General features: G+C 37.5%; 1 protein-coding gene across 29 annotated transcripts in view; it reads left to right on the forward strand.

Moving 5' to 3' along the window:
• Window positions 1-20,877, forward strand: part of DTNA (dystrobrevin alpha) — a 355,255-nt gene that overhangs the window by 96,651 nt on the left and 237,727 nt on the right. For 7 of the 29 annotated variants that reach the window (XM_053902561.1, XM_053902559.1, XM_053902556.1 and 4 more), the window contains exon 1: window positions 2,852-3,114. The exons of 2 other annotated variants lie outside the window; for them this stretch is intronic. The gene's annotated coding sequence lies outside the window, so the exon portion shown is untranslated. Of the gene's footprint in view, window positions 1-2,614; window positions 2,739-2,848; window positions 3,115-20,877 lie in introns of those variants that run through there. 20 more of the 29 variants (XM_053902564.1, XM_019465436.2, XM_053902566.1 and 17 more) reach the window with 14 other exon arrangements.

Raw genomic sequence — 20,877 nt, forward strand, 5'->3', positions numbered from 1 at the left:
AAAGCTGTTCTAAAATTTCCATGATTTGGGGAGCCTGACTTCAGCTCACTCAGGCAATGATCTCACGGTTCACGAGTTCGAGCCCCACATCAGGCTCTGTGCTGACAGCTCGGAGCCTGGAGCCTGCTTCAGATTCTGTGTTTCCTTCTCTCTCTTCCCCTCCCCCACTTGCTCTCTGTCTCTCTGAAAACTAAATAAAAACATTAAAAAAATTTTTTTAAATAAAATTTCCATGATTGGCATAGATGAAAATATAAGGGGAGATAAAGTTGGGAACCCAAGAAGATACCTGGTTGATAAATGTTGCACTGTAAGGAATAGCCAATAGCGATTCAATAAAGAAAACTATTCCAATTCACTAGCTAATATGAAATATTTGAAGGACCTAACATTTCCTGTTCTCTCTATTTTTCTTAGAAGCCAGTAAGCTCAACAGAAATGATCTTAGCAATATTTGCCATGTTGGTTTTGAGAACTAATCACACAGATACAACATTTATGATTTTTTTTTCTTCAGTAAAGGTACTCAGTACCTAATATAGCTTTCATAAAATCTTTTGGTTAATGGCTTGAAAAGAGATATTTTTCCCCAGACCATTAAGATCAATGCAAAATATATAACTATATCTGCAGTGAGCCAACATGTAATCATTTTCCATAAGTTAGAACATATACTTTCACAAAAGCAGTTAGTTCTTCAGTTTCAAAAAACATTTCTTGAGTGTCAGTCAGTTACGTGCAACGTTCAGAGATACAGAAGCGAGTAGTGTGGCTGAATGTGAACCAGACGGCCTGCCTCCAACCCTGTCCTCTCATCCTAGTTCACATGTGTTTTGACACCATCCATTAGCCTTGAGGATGAGTGTTTTGATAGAGGGAAGAAGACACACAGGAATGGGACATGTGCTCTCTGGGTGAGTGATTGTTCTTTCCTATTTATTTCTGAATGCGCCTATCTATCAGCCTTGCACATAGCTTGAAATTTCCCTAAGACAATCAACTTTGGGAATAAAAATAAGGAAAGTTTCTTCCTCCTCTCCCAACGTCTTATAGTTTTTTTTTAATAAATTCTTTTTAAAGTTTATCTATTTATTTTTGAGACAGAGACAGAGTGTGAGCAGAGGAGGGGCAGAGAGTGAGGGAGACACAGAATCCGAAGCAGGCTCCAGGCTCTGAGCTGTCAGCACAGAGCCTGACTCAGGGCTCAAACTCAAGGACTGCAAGATCATGACCTGAGCCAAAGTCAGACACTTAAACGACTGAGCCACCCAGGTGCCCCTCTTATAGTTTTTTTTCTTTTTTTAAGAACATCTAGTAACAGGTTAAGGAGTGAACAAGCTGGTAGGACACCAATCTATATGGGAATAAACTATCACCAGAGTAAACTGGTAACGTGATGCCAGTTAATCAGATTTTCACTCATGGTTCCCTAACATGGTCTTGTTCAGATATGGTACCAGACCACCGAGATCAGAGACCAACCACAAACAAAGTGAAAGCTTTCTTTTTGGACGCAACCCTTTGCCGTTGAATATTTTTGAGATGTCTGTACAAGTTACAAGGAGCAGCTGTAACCACACCACTACCCGTGAGTCCAGCCAGCTGACACTTGCCTAGACTTAGCAGCCACAGCCAGATGAGATTTGGAAAGGCAAAATGCACAGGTTGTGGTTTGTCTGATTGCTGAAATTATAAATCCTTTATCAGAGCTTTCAAGAAGCTGTCTCGTCCATAAAATGGCATACAATAAATTCACTGTTTTGAACATGAGAGGTAAGTTATTTCCAGCAGCAGCAAATCTTTTGGCCCCGGTGACCAGTAAATAAATATTAAACACAAGTTTTTTAGTAGTTCTTTGAAGGGACTGTCCATTATTAATCCTTATCTGATTGTATTTGAGGAAACATATCTTTGTCTCATTTCCAGTCACTCAGTTTTTGTTTGTTCACGTGTTTGTCTGTGTGTGTGTGTGTGTGTGTGTGTGTGTGTGTGTGTGTAGTCCTCACCAGTCTTCACCAGTTTGCAAGACAGTCCTGGAAAAGAAGACTCAACGGGGAGAGTCTTTGGCGCTCTCTTCTCCCGCTGTTTGCAATATAAAATATAGGATAATTGAAATCAGTTTTTCCACAGTTCTTATGAGGAAGGTTTTCTCTCATTGGAAAAGCCACAGAGTGAACAGCTGCGTTCCAGAATATTGTCAAGCAGGAAGCGTGACTGCTTCTTCTGCCGAAGGGTCCCAACCCATTCACTAATAAGGAAATTCAACTTTTAACACAACATTTGCCATTTTGCTTTGTTTTGTTTTGTTTTGTTTTGTTTTTTCTGCATGCGTAGCCATTGTAGGTAAAATTATATGTGGATATATTAAAACTTAAATGCTATATGACATCAAAAATATTTGTCATGCCCCCAAATATTCACTCCATTCTCCTCAAAGTTAAGAAAAAAAAATCCAGGAAACTTACTTGTTTGTATTATGTGTACCTGGGGAAGTTTTTCACACAGAGGGAGCCACAGAACAAAACTTGAGCTGCCTTCCTTTCTGCTTCCAGGAATGCCAATCAGAGAACATTCTTTTTCAGACAGCCAAGTTTGGAAGTCAGTTGGTTTCTGGCAGTAACAAGGGGGAGGGGATGGCAGGAGGGAAAGCACAGTGAGTCCTCGGGCTGCCTTAAGCTTCCAAGTGTTTCCGTAATAGCCATCAATGAAAGCATCTCCTTTTACCCACGCAGAGACAGGTAAAAAGACAGCTGAGTAAATGGGCATTAGATGTATCAGCGGAAGCTCGGTCAGAGGAAGGAGGGGGTGGAGGGAGGGCATTTGAAAGCCTGCCATTGGTGAGCTTACCAAAGGCATCTGCCAGTGGGACTTCAATGGAATGTGAAACCAAATCATTTTCAAGTTAAAGATAGACACAGTATACACCAGGATCTAGAAGCTGGATTTTAAACTCCTATCTCTCCCTAGAATTTCAGAGAGTTCTGTTATGATCTCTGTAGTAATTAACAATTTGGTCGGGGCTTGTTTTTGAAGTCAGTGTGCTCAGAATTCATGTATGTTCTGGATGTCCTGGAATTAAAAGGATTTAGGAGCTCATGATGTGCATACTCTAGGGTAAGTGAAAAGATTTGCTTTTAAGGTGCATCGCTTCTCTGGGAAGGTTAACGTGGAATTTCTCTTTTTATTTGTGTAAATGAAAAAGTGATCATGAAGACTTTCCGGGACTGTAACTCTCTTACCTTTCTTGAGCTATTTGGCCTTTTTTAAGTTATGCAGCAGAAATAACTAGAGCATTTCAGCTTGGTTTTGAAATGTACCTTGCATGTCTATAATTTCAGTTTTGCTCTATGACCCTTACTTACATTTTTCTCTGTTAACTCCTTAAACACCCTGCAGTTATTGAATTACAATGTCAGTGGTTTTGTGTCACAACACCCACTGAATGTTATCGTGTTTATGATACCACTGGATGTAACTGTTTTTACGGTGAGATGAGGTTCCTTCCCTCGCCTGGCGCAACGGTGCTTCCTAGTTTAAGAAGTGAAAAAGGAAAACTAAATAAAAGGAGGGAAAAAGAGGTGGTCTAAAGGTGGGATGAAGTGAATAGGAGCCTTAGAAGATAATCTATTTTAAAAGAAAATTAGAAAAAAAGGCAGTTTGCCATTGAAGAGAACAATTTTTTAATAGAAGTTATTTTTTGATGTTGCCTCATTAATTCCAAGCAGCTTCTCTTCCTCCAAAAAAGCTGATATTTGCTAAGTGAATGGAGGCGTACTGATTATATGGAACTTGAGGGTGGAGGAGGGAGAGTTGTCTAATTTGCTATTACCACGCTGTGTTTTAAGGATTTCAGAACTTTCTTCTTTAAAAGAGAGAATGACAAACCTCAGTTCTCTTCATGTTTTGACCATGTATAGGTTTTGTTTCTTATTTTGTCGAATGACCTCTCGGCTCTGCTCTTGGAGACAGCTTTCCCAAACTTGCACAGCATTCCTTCTGAATAAATACTGTCCATAATAGTCACAGAGGACATGGTGTGAATTGGAAATTCTACTTTATATGGGGAAAATAAATCTGCTGACGTTCTTATTGCAGTGTGGGACTGAACAGTTGTTGGATGTAACTGGCTGAGTTTTGCTATGTCAAATAGACCCGATTCTAATGAACTAAGTTGGCTAAACTAAGTACAAACAATGAATGACTTCACATGGGTCTTTCAGTTTTGATAAGAATAACTGATATGCTGCATAACTCTTCTAAAATGAAAAGTGAGCAATTTGTTGATAGAATCACTTGATTTTACAACTATCGAATAGTCTAGCAAGACCAAAACAAAATGTGAAGTTAGCAGGGCTCAGTTTTGATGCCCCCACCCCCCTTTCTCTGCCCACTCTCCATCTCTGCTTCTAGTCCTCCTTCTCTTTCTGGACCCCTGATGAATATCACTGCAATACCCTCCTTTTCATACTGTTAAGACCTATCTTCCAAGAAAGTTGCCATGAATTTTCATTTTGCATCTCCACAAGTGGATGGTATCTTTGTAAATTCTCCCTGGTGACATTGACTCCTATGCACCTTGATTTATCCAGCTTGGTCCTAACCTGTTGACAGTAGGAGTGAGCCTGGCAGAAATCAGAAGTGTTTCCAAGAAATTTGCGAGTGCAAGTATGTGTGTGCTTACCGTATACACATGTGCACACACAAACACTTCCAGGTAGACTTACATTTTACTCAACTAAATATTTCCGATTGAATTATACATATAGCTAAAATTGTATCAGGCTTTTCAGTATGGGGCTTGGTTTTTGTTTTCAGTGTGTCAAAGCCAAAAAAAGAACACAAAAAAATTTTAATTCTAAAATGTAAGAATTTTAAACCACGAGACCAAATAGTGTTGACAGGGAAGGGGGAGGACAAATATTTCTCTGCTGCTATCAATGTCACTCAAGTTCCCTGCTGAAATTTGTCGAGCTTGCGCTTTATCTCCTTGAATATGCTATGTGTAGCTTTATAATATATGTCTGCTAATTCTAGTATCTCAAGTGTTACTGGATTCGTTTCTATTATTATTGTTCCTGCCAGTTCTCACTCATGGTGTCTTATTTTCTTGGTTGCTTGGATATCTTTGACTATCTGTTGGAAATGTATTTTAAAAATCACTTGTAAGAATAAATTGAGACCTAGTGGTGACGAGGTTTTTCCCCCAGAAAGGACTTTGCTTCTGCCAGGCCCCCCGGGGGCAATATCAGACCGGAATTATCTTTGTCAAAGTGCAGCAGCTAAGATTTCCTGAATCACCCCTGTGTGAGAAGCAAGGCTGCAAATCTGTGTGAAGAATCGTGTATTTGGGGTTCACTCCTACCATAAAGGAAGCTACGGCCTTTTGAGATCCCAAGTTAAAGTTGTGTTCGTTTATTAATGCCCTCACCTGAGGACCACAGGCTTTGCCCTTCTCACAAAACCTGTAGGTTGCTCAAAGCACAGCCGCTTTCACAGATCTTTTCTCCCCCATACTCTATGCCCAAGGGCAAAAGCTGTCAAAGATAAGCTTCCTCTCTTGACCTCTGGCCTTCCAAATTTCTGTGTGTGAAAACCTCGCCATCATATTAAGCTCTTTGCTGTTTTTATATTTTAAAGATCTTCAGTTACCATAGTGGGAGTGTCAGTCGAAATGATTTCACTACTGCTACCAGAAAGGGAAGTTCACTGTACTGCTTTTATAGTCATTTTGTGTATTTATAAATATATACACGTGCTAGAGAAGGTATCAAGCAGTCTGCTAACATCACTGATGATTTCGGGTAGTTTTTCTGATTTTTAGTTTTCGCCGTGGGCTTTTGGAGAAATTTGCAAACGCAGGGAGGATTCGTGTTTCCCAGCCTTACTGGAGCTGTCAACAATACTTAGCAGTCCTTTTATGTGTCCCTGGCTGGCCCCTTTCCTTAGTCATCTCTTCAGTCTCTCTAATCCACCCCACCACCATCGCTGTCAGCTGTTGACCTTGACTCCTCCTGCCTTCTCTTGGCCTTTATCCAGCATCACCACGTTTAAGACATTGTCTTAAATAAATTCCTTTCTTTCCGTTCCCTTTGCAGCCCCTCTACTTCAGTTCTTCAGCATCTCACTTGGGCATTACAATGGTCTCCCAGTCGTTCTTCTGCTCCTAGGGTCTGCACCCCAACATATGTCCCATCCTGGGACCAACACACTTGTCTTCTCAAAATCATAGTCATGAATGGATTGCTCCTTTACTTAAAAATCCCTAGTGACTCACCATTTCCCCCAAAATAAAGCCCTTAGTATGTCTTAAAGGCCTGTCACAAAGCCTCACCCTGTTTGTCTAACACCGTCTCAACTACCTCACTGGCTTTTTCACTAACACTTGAATCGTGCATAATTTCTGCCTCCAGAATATTCCATAGGACATCATACCTCTGTGCTAGTCTACCTACATTTCCCCCCAGAATACCCACTGTTCATCTCCTTTGTGGTTAAATCCTACTTCTTCAAGGTTGACCTCATAAGTCACCTACACTGTACATCCTTTACGTGCACAGCTCACCCACTATTCTTGTCTTGTGCATTTTTAAATTCTCAGTAATGGGCACGTAGAAACCAAGTTACATTTAAGGAATGAACAAACAACTATTATGAGGAAGTTTTTTCACAACAATTCCTTTTTTGCTTTGTTGTTTTTCATTCTAAACATCATTATTTTGACCTTAGACTCTTTGTCTAGAATAGTGATCATTAATTCTTCTCTATGTCAAGTAGAGTCAGTTAAAAATGAGTGTGTGTTTTTGGTTATTTTCTTTTGGGAGAGGGGAGGCCATCCATTTGCATTTTTGCCAAGTGAGATTCTATAATATCATTGTGATAACGAGACAAATCATAGAAGTTTAAGTAGAATAAATTACCGGTATATTGTCAGAGACATTCACAATAAAAAGGAAAGTCATAGAATTGAAAAACTGACATGTTTCAACAGATCTAGCCCATAATTGTGGGTAACACCAATGGAAAAAAGTAATGGGGCACAACTAGATCAAAATAATCTCACTGCATATAGCCTGAATCTGAACCATTGGAAAACACTGGATTGTTTTTCAGATCACAATGTGATGCTAGAAGGAAAGCAGTTGGTTGCTTATGTGATAGGACATTGTGATCTTAAATCTTAAAGGTGGCTGAAAATTTTCATTAGAAAACTTTAGCGATGTAAATGTTAGTCTCATTTTGCTATGCTGAATTAAAAAAAAAACAGCGCTGCCTTTAATTATTAAAAATTGAATATTGTTGGTGGGAACCAGAGAAAGAGGAAATATAGCTTATTAATTCTCAGGATGTTTAACTAATGTCATATTCCTCAGATCATTTATAAATTTATCATACATTATGATATGCTGACACCTCATTTTTAGAAAAATAAGAAACATGGTTTGTATTTTTTCTCATATGGGGCTTTCCTACCTCCACAAAGAAAAAAGCCCTAATATGGATGGGGTCAAATTTATTTTAAATAAAAATAAATAAATATTTTAAATAAAAATCTTTGAATCCAATCAAATGTTTAAAGTCGGTGTCTAGGGGTGCCTGGGTGGCTCAGTCAGTTGAGTATCTGACTTCGGCTCAGGTCATGATCTCATGGTCCATGAGTCTGAGCCCTGCATCGGGCTCTGTGCTGACAGCTCAGAGCCTGGAGCCTGCTTCAGGTTCTGTGTCTCCCTCTCTCTCTGCCCCTCCCTTGCTCACACTCTGTCTCTCTCTCTCTCAAAAATGAGTAAGCTTAAATATAATTTTTTTTAGGTCAGTGTCTAGATGAGAACCCAGATTTCTCTAACACAAAATATGAAAATATAGTATTATAGGCCTTTTCTTTTTTACTTCATCTGTAAAAAAAAAATAAGACTAATTCTTAAAAATTGGCTGATTTTAAATCATAGCTTTCAAGTAGCTGAGCTAATTTGTCTTATTAATTCAGTAAATCTCGATCAAGCTCCTACCTTGTATCTAGAGTAAGAAATTATTTATTCAGTCCCCTTCACTGGACACTGACACTGGAGCATGTCATGTTAAAACAATGGATTTAATTAACAAATTGCTTTATTCTATTCTTTAATTTCTATTCTTAATTTATGTATGCTAATCTCCATACTTGTTTAAAAAAATCACTTTGCCTTTCTTTAGCAATTAGTATTTTCCTGTCAAAAAGCTAAGTTTTTTTTTAATATGAAATTTATTGCCAAATTGGTTTCCATACAACACCTAGGGCTCATCCTAACAGGTGCCCTCCTCAATGCCCATCACCCACTTTCCCCTCCCTCCCACCCCCATCAACCCTCAGTTTATTCTGTCTTTAAGAGTCTCTTACCTTTTTTTCCCCCCTTCCCCTCCCCCATGGTCTTCTGTCAAATTTCTCAGGGTCCACATAAGAGTGAAAACATATGGTATCTGTTTTTTCTCTGTATGACTTATTTCACTTAGCACAACACTCTCCAGTTCCATCCACGTTGCTACAAAAGGCCATATTTCATTCTTTCTCATTGCCAAGTAGTATTCCATTGTATATATAAACCACAATTTCTTTATCCATTCATCAGTTGATGGACATTTAGGCTCTTTCCATAATTTGGCTGTTGTTGAAAGTGCTGCTATAAACACTGGGGTATAAGTGCCCCTGTGCATCAGCACTCCTGTATCCCTTGGGTAAATTCTTAGAAGTTCAAAAAGCTAAGTTTTAGGGGTCTTGGGAATACTTTAATTTTTTTAATATCTATTTAGCAGATTTTTTTATAAAATAGTTTAAAGAGACCTAAACGGATTATTTTCTAAAAAGTTGAACATGTATTTTTATCACATAGGAAACTGTGTTGTATCTTAATATAAAATATAAACACATTTATTTGCTTAAATAGAGTTGAACTTTGCATTCTTGCAAAATAAATGTGGCATAAAGGTGACTCAGAGATGCCCTGAGTCATGAAAACTTTCTAAAGCTCTGTGTATTTTAAAGAGGGCAATAGTTATTTTTACTAACTTTATTTCTCAGTCTCACTTTACTTTTTGTACCCCATTCCTAGGTGATGTAGTAGCACACAGATTTAGGAGTGCTGAAGGGATGAATTCACTGAATTAATCATAGTTCAAGACTATAGATGTCTTTACTAATTGTATTAAGAGACGTAGATTAATTGAACGAAATCTATCTTCTAATGCATATGAACTTCCTAGTTTTAGACTGTTCATTGCCACACATTTGTAGCAACATATTTACTCATTGAAAGATGTTGTTTTTAACACTTCAGAGAAGTGTAACACTTCTGTTCTAAACCTCATCCAATGTTTTATACTATTTTGTAGGTAAGAGACATATGTTATTTTCTTTTATACATGATCAAACCAAGATACAGACATAGGAAGTGCTCTAGATAGATATTACTATGCTTGATTTCTGGAGGTAACAACCCCCAAATCTCCATGGCTTATAAAAGCCAAGGTTTCCTTCCCACTCATGCGAATTATCTATGGAGGGTTGGCCTGACCGCAGGCCCTTCCCCACGTTGTTGCTTTCACCTGGAAGTGACCTGTGTTTCCTGTGCTCACGTTTCCTTGGCCAAAGCGTGCCATGCGATCACACCTAACTTCAGCTGGGTGAGGAATACAATCCTATCACATGCCCGAAAAGAGAAAAAGCTGGAATGTTTCTGAGGATCTCTAATAAATTCCACGCTAATGAATGATAGGTGGGCCCAAGAAGAACAAAGCCCCCAGAAGAACAGGGATCTGGACTTTGGTCGTATGCAGTATTCCCTCCTTATCCACGGCTTACTTTCCATGATTTTAATTACCGGTGGTCAACCGGGATCCAGAGCAGTTGGTCCTCCTTCTGACGAATGGTCAGAAGGTCAGCAGTAGCCTCTGTGTTTCTTACCTCCCTTCATCTCCTCATGTGGGCGTTTTATCCTCTCACATCATCACAAAAAGAAGCATGAGTACAGTACAATAAATTACTTTGAGAGACAAATAGAGACCACATTTATGTAACTTTTATTACAGTAGATTATTATAATTGTTCTATTTCATTATTATCGTTAATCTCTTACTGTGCCTAATTTCTAAACTAAACTTTATCATAGGTATGTACGTAAAGGAAAAATCCTGGTAGATGGAGGGTTCGGTACTGTCTACAGTTCCAGCCTTCTAGTAAGAGTCTTAGACCGCATTTCCGTGGATAAGGGGCACTACTGGATACCTCTGAATATGTACCTGGGCAATATGTAGGCAATTATCTGTAATCAGATGCTATTGGGTTTTTTTTTTCTCTTTTTTCATCCTTCGATGCTGATCCCCGCTAAGGCTTTTGGATCTCTAAATCTTTGCTGTCTCCCAGGTGCCTGTGACCTTTCCCATCGCTGCTTTTCCAACCCATTGGAATCCTAACATTTTACCTGTCTTTACGCTTTTTGTCTCAGGAAGTCCTGTCCATAGACAGCCTTGGGAAGAGAAAAGAGCCTCTGATAGGGCAATTCCTCTAGATTGTAGAGAGCAAAAGTGAAACATTACTTTCATACTTTCCCATCTGTAAGAACTGATCATCTGTAGCACAAAAATGGAGAAAAAGGCAATGGAGTATAATCCATTACAGTGCTAGCCCCCAGCATTTCCAAAAGGCAAAATAAAAGTACTACGCTTAGGGAAAATGCCTCCAGAGGAATGATGATGTATGTTACATGTTAGAAATGTATCATTTTGAGTAGGATTTATAACACTCCGATAGTCTTTTTGTTTTGCGTTTAGTTTTAAGCACTAACAAGGCAAAACTGAAGAATTCAAAGATTAATGAGATGGTTGAAAATTGGAAAATTATTAAGCAAGTGTTTTAAGGCCTTCCAGATAATAATTTAAATCAGCAAATCCAATTTATGTTCTTGGAAAGAACAATTCCAGGAAATGCTATATACAAAAAGAAAAAAAAAAGATGAATATCCTGAGTCAAATGAATTTGAAAAATGCTGGATACCATATCCCTCTCTCAGAGATTTAGGTGATCCTTAGCATTAAGGTTCTTTTATAAAATTTTCTTAATGTTTATTTGTTTTTGAGAGAGAATGAGAGAGAGGGTGGGGGAGGGGTAGAGAGAGAGGGAGACAGAGGATCCGAAGCAGGCTCTTTGCTGACAGCAGAGAGCCCGACGTGAGTGTCGCACTCACAAACCTGAGATCATGATCATAAGTCAGATGCTTAACCGACTGAGCCACCCAGATGCCTCAGCATTAAGGGTTCTTAAAGTTTGATTTTATTCAAACAAGTTAGTTTCTCAAACTAACTTGTAATACCAATATATATGTATATATATAATATTTTACCATACTTTTTAATACGCATTTTAACACTGTTGGTAAATTCTCGTTTAAGTCACCCATTGTTCACTGTATTAATAATTAAAAGTGATAATGTGGCAGCTCATGTAATATTTTGGGAATATAAAGCTAAGAATTTTAAAGGACTTCAAAAATTATCTTTGCTGTTGGCTACTTTCTATTCTCTTGATAAATGGCATTGGTTTTAAGCACCAACAGAAATTAATTGGGCATCCAGTAATATTTGTTTGGCTTCACTCGGGCATATAATTTGTGATGCAGCTGCAAATAAGAAGACTGACTACATTCATCAGAATCGAGAACTCCACAGGGATATGTACTGTTTTACCCATTTCATTCAAACATCTAAAACTGTTATTCCACTTTAGAATATGATTACACATTATGCACTTATACGATTTAGTTATCCTTTCTTTACGAAGACCTCACGAAGAGAACTCTTCAACATCTGTTTCTTGATTTTTTTTGTTCACCTCCTTTAAGTTCAAAAACTTTAAAGCTTAAAAAGGAAACATAAATTGTGGGTTTCAAAAGCTTCTCTACTAAAGTTACCATCTATCGGAATTTTTCAGGGCAAGAAGAAGAGTAATAGACTAACATGAACAAAATGTCCACTTTTTTTTTTTTTTAGAGTGTGTGTTATATTCAGTTAAGTGCTGTGACCATGTAAAATCAACCAATTGCTCCATGAACTTTTATACCATCAGCAACTGTACTCACAGAAAATTCTAGATATTAGGTTCACCAATAAGTATCAGGATGCTCGGGTGTGACAGGGTGTGACAGGGAGCGTGTATCCTTTCGTCAGCGCATCCACTCTTGCAGTATTATTCTGCTTTTCATTTACCAACATTTCAGTGCTCCTCCTTCTGTTTTAAAAGTAAGAGATGACTTCTTTGTCAGTACATTTTTTTTAAAAAAGAAAATTATTTGGGAAATATACCTTTTTTCTGTATCATAGAGAAATCATTTGTTCCATCAAAAGTGTAGGTAGCATAAATTCTTAGCACATATTTCTCCCCTGGTTTATTTTTGTTTATTTTCCCCCTGGGGTTCTAATAAGGTTCAGAAGCCGTAATGTCAGCAACACCTCTAAAACTCCATTGCAGGGGGCTGTGAAGGTCTCTTCTCAGCTCTGCTGGGCTGTCCCTTTGCAACTCTCTGAATAGCCACACAGAACACTGTATTGTTTGCCAAATTACAAAGTCAATTATATCTACATTCTGAAACTGCCTAGCACCTAAAACATTTGGAATGCTGAAAAATATCCTGTGTAACCATTTGCCAGACGCCAGAACATAAATCTAAATTACTTAGATTTACAGTATTATAATCTCTCCTTTAAAATGACATGAGGGAAGTGTTTAACTTAATGAGGCAAAGGATCCTGGTGTGCAAGTTACATTACATTTTTCATTGCACAAGGGTAAATTATTGCTTCAGTCTCCTAAATAGTACCCCAGTGGCTTCAAAGACACAATGTAGCTTCCAGAAATGCCCACTTTTGTCTTAGGCAATAACTTACTCCATGAGAGTATGCTTTCTGAGAATTGCTCATAACATTTCTTGCAGTAGGCTGAATTTCTTGAAGGTCATTCACGGATACTAGCTGAACTTGACTTTTTCTTTTAATTTAGGAACATTGAAGTGATAGGTCTTTAGACATTACCATACAAAAGGAAAACTGATGAACACTTGCTTTCCATCTAAAACATTTAAAAAACAAGCAAAAAAATCTGAGTAATAAATTAAAGGACATAATATTTTCTTAGCATTTCTCCATTGATGTTGCTAACTTTTTGAAATAAATAAGCATAGGTCTACTGGGGCGGTGGTCCATAAAGATTTTGGAGTGCAATAATTAAATATATTGTTCTATGTTTCCAAAAAGTAAAAATCTTCATCCTATATCGAACACCATATATATGAATCTAAATGTGTGTGTGTGGGGGGGGGGGGGGAGTTTTTAAAGCAAGCTTTACTTTGTAATAAGGTAATATAGGAATTTAATTAAAACAAAACCAAACAAAATACCCTCACCAATCAGTGCTGCAGCATTTGGGTAAATGTTAGAGCTTGACAATTTTCAAGGCAGAGACGTTACTCCCGGCTTTCTGCCAAACCATTACTGGTAATCTGATGACAGGAGATGAAGCAAAGGAAAGTACTGCTGTCTGGCTTAGTTAGATATGCATTTGCTAAAAGAGAAGCCAACACATTTCTTATGTAAACCATCAAAATTATAATTTAGAAACACACACACACACACACACACACACACACACACTATGCTTTTACAAGTCTAGGAATATACACATTAAAATACAATTCTGTGCTTAAGGGGAGCATGGAACTGGCAGACACAGAGAGGGTTGACTGCATCCTTTCTTTATCTTGAGTGGTTTTAATGTACAGCCACATTTCTCTCAATGGCTGCAATGGAAGGAATTGAATTACTCCTATCTGGACAAGATTCAGGATTGCCCTTACATGGTTGCATTCTAGCAACTACTCAAAATCTCTCATTGGTAAGTGAGTGGATTGGGCTGCTATTTTCTGTGGTTTATTTAAATGATTCTGGATAAACATCTGTTTTCCTATACCGCTAAAAAGCAATTTAATGTAATAGTGATGTCAAAATGATCAAAGCATGCATTTTTATAGCAGCAAGACTGTTGGAAATGTTTTAAGTTCTTTGGAAGGAGGGATGTTGAGTAAATGGTTGTATTTGCATGTATTATTTTGACCACTGGAGGGCTCTCAGATTTATTTTTACTTTAATTCCTTAGAAATCTTTTTGATATATAGCTGAAACTTCAGTAGAATGAATTTAAATCTTGGCATCAAAAAGTCTATACTGCCTCCTAGCCCCTAATTTGGTATATATTTGCATAGTACAAGATGAAAGAAAAATCAGATTTAGTTTACCATAGTCTTTCACTCTTTCACAACAAATAAGAGAGAACAATGTCCTTTTTTATTATCATGTCATAACCAAGACTTATGTCAAAGTTATATGATCCACAACCTGTATAGTAGAGTAAAACATTCCTAAATCTCAGAGTTAGACCCTGTATTTGACATTTTAAATGACCTACACCTTGCCAAGTCTTTGTCTTTGAAGAGTTCCCTGGGAAGACAGGTACATTTGGTGATAATTTACTCATAGTGCAGGAAATGATAAATTGTTAAGGTGCCCAGAGAGGTCCTGAAGTTGACAGCTATATTGGATCCAGACAGGTGAGTGGGAGTTACCTAGATAAAAAAAAAAAAAAGGGAGGGCATTCAAGATTGAAAAACCAACATGGACCCACACAGGAAACAGCATGGTGTGTTTGGTGTTCTAGAATTTGAGGGTACAGTGAAAGGAGATAACTTTGGAGAGGTCAGTAGGTACTGAGAAGGCCTTTTCTATCATTCCAAGGGTTTTTTTTTTCTCCATTCCTTAGAGCATTTAGTGTTTCTGAAATCCAAACCTCTTCCCCAAAGTAAACAAAACAAAAATAAATAAATAAAAGTGAAATAAAAAAGAATAAGTGCATATTCATAATAAATGCATAGAGAGCCAGGGTTCAAAATGGTCTGTCCTGTATGTCAAGTTCTTTGAATCCTCATGTATTTTCATCTTGCTCCATGATAAACCTTTCTTTCCTTCAGCATCAAAGTCTTTTTCTCCAAGTTTCCAGAACGATGCACCATGTCCATCCAATAGTTTTACATTCTCCCAACTCGTTGATGGCATCCTTTAGAGCTTTCTTTGACTACAAATCGCCTTTGAGAAGCACAACTGTAGGTACCAAGTGTCATAAGAAATTGATCACTCTGGATGATGATTTTCAATAAAGCAAGAATGGAGGCTGAGAAGAGAGAGAATATTACAATAGTCTGCTCATAAAACATTAGAAGATTTGACTGGTTCTGCAATGCCTAGTCAGATGGAAAATTGTTTTCACCACTGGGGAGGAGGGGTTTCCCATATTTTTTTTAGTTTAATTCTTTATAAGCTAAATACTCTTTAACCTAGTGCCAAAATGGACATTCTGAGCAAAGCTTATATAAAAAGGAAACCACACTTCTTCATCTTCCCATAGTTTCAGCTCCTCTGAAATATAGTGAATGTCTGTTAAGAGAGATGGGAGGCATGTTTGCCATGGTGAGCAGCACTCTTAGTACAGAAGCGTTTGTCCTAAAGGGTCCGTCCTCTCTCTTCTCATGGCCTCATGGCATCTTGTGGCAATCTTCTGTAAGCATTCCAACTTTGGAGTGTTTTTGGACATTTCTTCACCAACTCACACAATCCACCTTATCCAGCATCAGTAAGTCAGAAAATATAGAATTGCATAGATCAACGTGTAAAAAGGCAAAAGAGGTACCATTTTGATACTCAGTGAGGAAGATTATTTTCAGGTGGCTCTGTTTAATAAATAGTGAAATGCAAGATGGAGTATTGCAGTAGTGTAAATCTGAAAGTGTCTACGGCTCTATTTGAATCATAAGTGGCTCTGAGCCAATTAGGGGGAACCCAGAAGGCATCCCCAATCTGTGATGAAGCTACCCAAGCGTGCTCTTTTGACAGATTCAATTACAAGTTTCAGTCTTATAAAAAGAGCTGTGCCATGCCCTCCTCCATTGTTAGATCTAAATAACTGGACTGGTATTTAGGTGAACTGGAGACATGCTCATGTGCCCAACCCTACAGAAATATAGGCAGCCTGAGCTATGATGGTGGTATGATTTTTTTCATCTCACCATAAGGACTGGGCTTAGTAAGTAGCTACGCCTTTTACAAATTGCTGCGACTTTACATTAACAGTGCTAAAAATAAAACACACACCCTCTAATATTCAAATGAAGAACAATAAGTAACCCTACTAGGTCAGTTGAAACATTTACACCCTGGAGGACCCATCAGTACGTCTTTCTAGTCAAATATTTGGATATTTGACAAAAGTATTTCTTGTATTATTTTGTGGATTCAGGTAGTGTAATGGTGAGAACAACTCATAAAAATTTCTAGGCCCAAATTGTTACTTTCATGCTTTAAGGGACTTGTACAACCACAAGATTGGATCCAGAACTTTTTTCTTTTCTGAGAAAGAGTTTATCCATCTCATTGTGTATTACAATGGCCCATCTCTGTGTGAGAATATGTCAGGCTTCTTAAATTTTCCAAGAGAATGTCAACTCTGCTGCCTTTTCACCTGCTGTTTAAACATATAGATCTTTATTCAATCTTCCACACAGAATATTGGCACTTTGAGCAGCTGCCAAAAGATTTAACCTTGAATTGACTGTATACAGTCAAGGGTATACACCAAGACGTTTCTAACTGCTAGTAAGTTGGATCACATACACGGAACTCATTGTCTTAATTCCTTCCTTCCCCTGCCATACACATACAACATTATTACTGAGTTCCTGTTTAATTTTGTGCCCTTGGCCACTATTAAAATTTAGCAGAATACATGGCAGTTTGGGAAAGGAAGGAAAAAATGGCTTTGAACGACTGCAGTAATATTGTGCTAAATATTGCTTGATAGCTTCAGAATAAGGAGCTGTAACACACAGTTCTCACAAGAATTTGTGCCAGGAAAAAGCTTATCTCTGAAGATAAACTTGTAAGCTCTCTTTTTCTGCAAGGAAAACTATACAAGCTCTCAATTTTCTTTTTGTGTGTGTGTGTGTGTGACCATCTAAATTCTTAGAGCTAAAGCAAATACTCAGTTGTATTAATGATCTAATTTTCAGTGCTTGATGTAAGTGTTGTCAAGAAAATTTGTTTCTAATTGTACCTTAGCAAAGCTCAGTTTACTTCATCTTTCATAACAACATTCATCTCTGTCATTAGGGTGTAATTCATGCTTTCCCCACTTGTGATCTCTGAGTTTCATGACACTGCCTAATGCTTCAATGTTTCTCATCATGGAGCAGACATTAGTGTTTGTTGAATTAGCATTACTTTGCACTGTTTTGTATGTTTTTAATAATGAAATACTTGGCAGTAAAATTTTAAACCAGCAGGAATGACTAACAAGACCTTTGAGAATAACGAATAAATAAAAGTAGTAACACTTCTTAGGGGTATTTGAAATCCATGTTCTCCAAAAAGCTTAGTGACAAACTTTTATCCCCATTCCAGTTTTGCACAGAGTCTGTATTTATTGTTATCAGTCAGGTCACATTTTATTTTATTGAGTTTTATTTTCAGTGAGTTTTAACTTTCTTGGAGTCTTGCATCAGAGGGCTCTTGACAGAATAGTTAAGCAATAAGGTCATGCTTGATTACAATGTGTTTATGTCATCAGTTTGTCCCATTCTAGCAACCAAGGCTATTAGTCAAATACGTGAGGAGGCTTCTATAGGCTGAGGAAATTCACATCAGTGAAGCTGTCTTTTAGAGAACTGCAATGAGTCGACTGACCATCACTCTTACCGGCTGGTGTTTCCATCATGGAAGTCTTTGACATCTAGAATACTGAGCTGGAGTCAAGAAGTAAAAGACCAAAGACCAAAACCAATCCAGTCTAATTGGTAGTCTGAAACCCAGGTCTCCTCATTTATAATCCAGACCTCTTTTGGATACTTCTCAGATGTGCCTCATAAATTCTCGAAACAGTGTGCTGAGAAAAAAAGGGTAGCCCCAGCATTTCCTCATTGTCAAGATAACCACACAGAGCACTATTTGGGGGTGTGGGGTGTAGTCATTTGTCTCTCTTGCACCAGTGGAATAGCATGCTTTGAGGTACATGGAAAAAAGGGATAGATCCAAAGGACTGGACATGGTGGGAGGGCATCATGGATGGTGGCACATACTCAAAAAGGAAATAGTTAAGAAACTATGGTACATCTGCCCAATAAAATGTCATGTGGTCTTCTGTGCATTTAAGCTTGTACATTTCTTTCATGAGCTAAATCAAAGATCTTCCTGTAAAATGTGTGATGTTGGTTTAACTTCTTCAATTTTTTTATTCTCCTCTGTTAAATGAAGAGAATAACAGGACTAGGATTTTTGAGAGGATTCCATGAGATAATCTATGTTAAAAAAAAAACCAATGGGCTCAGTGTATTTCACATACTAGAATTATATCTATGAAAAGTATTAATGATTGGGAAAATGCTGATGTCATAATGTAACAATAAAAAAGAGGACACAAAATTGTGCAGTTAGCACAATTATGTAGATACATTGATAGAAAAAGCCTAGAAGAAAAAATTAATTGCAGATATTTTTAAATCTTGAAATATAGGAGATTATTTTCTTCTTTGTAATCTCCTGTATTATATAAATTTTCTACAAAGCACATACAAAATATGCTTAGGAAAATATAAAATTCACAGAAGTAAATGTCAACCTGCTAAAATTCCTTCTTTTGGATCTTAACAGTTAGATTCTTGGAGGGAACTGGCATGTCTTTATTTGCTAACAAACATTTACTTACTAACGTACATCTCATATGCACTAAGGGAATAATACTGTTTGATTCTAGCCCAAATCCCTTCTAGCCTTATAAACCAATTCATTCACCTGTAATGAAAATTTAGCAGTGATGTGATCCTCTTCTCTGAAATCTCCAGCCTCAGGTGTTGAGACCTATAAATCTTGATTCTTAGGTGCTCATTTCTTTCCCCAGAACCTGTGTCGTTCTTTTAGCAGAGAAAAAGCTCAACAGAATCATATATTCTTGAGAGATGTGGGGGTGTGTAACTGTAGTAATGTGGCACTCCAGACTCCTACCATATTCTACAGCACCTTGTCACTATAGAAATAAAAAGAACAGGGGAGAATCTTCTTTGCTTGTGCTCTGATTAGCTATATCGAGGAGCAACAAACCAGGAAAGACTGTTGTCATTAATTTGCAGCGCTTACACTCATCAGCAAACGTTGTTACACTTTGACACTTTCAGTGGTGCTCAGGTTACCGGTAAACATTTCCCCGCCGGTATGCCTTGCTCTTACCTTATAATTATGAAACGCTATATGCATTAATCTGAATGAAGATATTATACCCAGGAGAATTAATCATGACTGGAAGAGTTCTCAGTGCATCAATCAATTATAATGAGTCAGCCTTCATGCTATATTCTTACTGCTTTTAAAAACAAGTATGCATAATTTTATGAGAACTTACTCCTGTACACATTTCCCCTGCCTCTTTGATAATACAGTTTTCTAATATACTGGATTTGGAGAAGCTTATCTCTGGACTGAATCACCAAATTCTAGAGCTGGGAGAGGCTTAGACACCAGCTAGTGACTAGTTAAATCTTCTAGTTTTATAGAAGAGAGTTTTATAGCCTAGAGAGATTAATTTTGTCCAAGAATGCAAGGGTCAAGAGTAGAACTCAGTCCAATTCTGTTCCATTACATCTTGGAGGCTTTGAAAAATCCATCGTATTTTATATAATAATAATATAATAATTTATATAACAATAATATATAATAATAATTTGCCAGCCTAAGCCACTCTCCTCTATGAAGTTCATCCTGCTTTGGCTTATTTGTAGGCAATATCATGAAAACATTTTTGATGAGGAAGAACCAGGGAAGAAGGATTAAAAACTAATTTGTAAAGCATTTTAAATCAATGGTGACTGTAAGTCACTGTTTTATTCAAACAGTATAATTCTCTGTACATAGAGCAGACAAATGGAAGCATGTCCTTCAAAGGCTGGAGCAGACAGATGATCATTCTGTGAGTAGCAGTAAAATCCTCTCAGTTTCTTAGTAACTTTTTTTATTATTTCTTTCTGCCTGTGTCACTTTTGGAGGCTTAGACCAAACCATTCATTGTTAGAAAGTTGTAGCTGTGATGTTTCAAGGGCTTTGTGCTGTGAATAAAGAGAGAACTTCAAACTAATGCCATGTTGAAACATAAAAAAATAATTACTTGCAATCTGTACTTATCATTTTTCATTTTCACAAAATTATTGGTAAAATGAATGACCCTTGATAATGAGGAAAATCTGTATTTTTTTCAAACCCCCTTTTGCATTCATTCACCATCTACTTTGGTCATCAGCCATATGACAATTACTGTATGAGGTCTGTGGATACAATCTCTGTCCTCAGGGAGCTCACAGAGTGTAGAGGAAAAACATACACACAAGCAAATTGTCATGATTTCATGTGACAGATGCCATAGCATAAGCCCCCAAAGGCACAGTAGAGAGGGCAGAGGATTAATAAGGGGAAAGATAAATGAGCTGAAATTTGAAAGATGACTCCAAGTTTGACGGGCAGATTTGGGGAGAGGGGGCGCACAATATGAATGCAAAACTACTATTCCAGAAGGAGTAAATATCATTTAAAAAGTACTAGAGGGACAAGAAAGTGTGATATTTGTAGGTAACTGAAAATGGTTTAGTATTGCTAAAACATAAAATGTGTTGTAATAAGTGGCACACTTATTACAGAGAGGGAGATATATCATAAAAGGTCTTTCACACTGTGTTAAAGAAGTTAAATTTTATACTGAGGCAATGAGAAACCATTAAA

Source organism: Panthera pardus, unplaced genomic scaffold, assembly GCF_024362965.1.
Source record: "Panthera pardus isolate Hobbes unplaced genomic scaffold, ASM2436296v1 HiC_scaffold_15, whole genome shotgun sequence".
Lineage (NCBI taxonomy): Eukaryota > Metazoa > Chordata > Mammalia > Carnivora > Felidae > Panthera > Panthera pardus.